The sequence below is a fragment of the Monosiga brevicollis genome, genomic scaffold (genome assembly GCF_000002865.3).
Source record: "Monosiga brevicollis MX1 MONBRscaffold_74 genomic scaffold, whole genome shotgun sequence".
Lineage (NCBI taxonomy): Eukaryota > Choanoflagellata > Craspedida > Salpingoecidae > Monosiga > Monosiga brevicollis.
In genome coordinates, this window is record NW_001865107.1 from 6,317 (window position 1) to 7,626 (window position 1,310).

Sequence of the window (1,310 nt, forward strand, 5' to 3'; positions counted from 1 at the left end):
GTGAGCCGGAACGGACGTCAAGATGCCGGATTACAAGACCATCGTCATGAAGCAGGGCGATGCCGTCTGGAAGGCAGAGTGCAATCGCAATGGGCTTGCTCTGTACTCGTTTACTTACACGCTGGTTCCCAACATGGCTTTTAATGCCATGGTGGAGATGCATCGTCGCCTGGGCCATCCGCCTGCAGATGCAATGCGTGCTATGCTGCGCAATGAGGATTTGGATATGCAGCAATTGTCGGGCAAGATTGCCGACTGCGAACAGTGCCATCTTTTCAAGGCCAAGATGGCGACCATTCCCAAGAAGGCCCACCCGAGGACGCCGCGCCGACCTGGAGACCTGATTGTCTCGGACATGTTTGGGCCCATTTCAACACCTTCGCTGTATGGTGACAAGTATATCATCGCCTACAAGGATGTGGCCACGGGTTATTTGTTCCTGGACCCGGTCAAGAGCAAGGACGAGCTCACTTCCAGTTTTGAGCGTCTGTTGCGTGATTCCCCTATCCCTATTAGGATCAAGGAGGCTGATGTGGCTCGTCGGTCAATTTTTCAAAGCGACAATGATGGCGCTTACTGCAGCACGCGGTTTCGAACCAAGCTCAAGGAGCTTGGGATTTCATGGCGTGCCTCCCCGCCTCGCACACCGCAGATGAGTGGAGCGATTGAGAACGCGTTCCGTGAGATTCGTGACATGGTTGGCCTGCTCCTAGCCGACAGCAAGCTGCCCCAGGGCTATTGGGGCTTCGCCGCCAAGCACGCCGAGTACTTGATCAACATCAAGGTCAAGAGCGTGTACAACAACATGTCGGCCTATCAACTGCTGCATGGTAAAAACCCGCATGCGCTACTCGATTTGCACTCGTTTGGTGAGATGCATACGTGTGTGACAAGGACCACCGCAGGTCAAAGTTAGGTCCAAAGGCCCGCAAAGGGGTCTACGTGGGATTTTCCCCTGCCAAATTGGCGCACAAAGTCTACATGCTGGACACCAGGCGCATGATCGAGACGGTACACCTGAAGCTTTGCCCCCATGCTCGTGATGAGGGGGAGAATGTGGATTTGCCATCACTCGCCTCGATGCAGACCTAACGCTATTCAGGAATGTAGAGTTGTGGTGTGAGAGTGAGCTCAAAGAAAAGACCCTAACGTTGTATTGTCATCATGCATGGGCGGTATGATGACGATGGCTGTGAGGTATTGAACCGTGTACACTGTTAATTGACAAGCAACATTACACTCACTCACAACGTCCAGAACATGACCGTTACACCTTCCACATTAAAAGAAAACCAAAGTGAACAAAAATT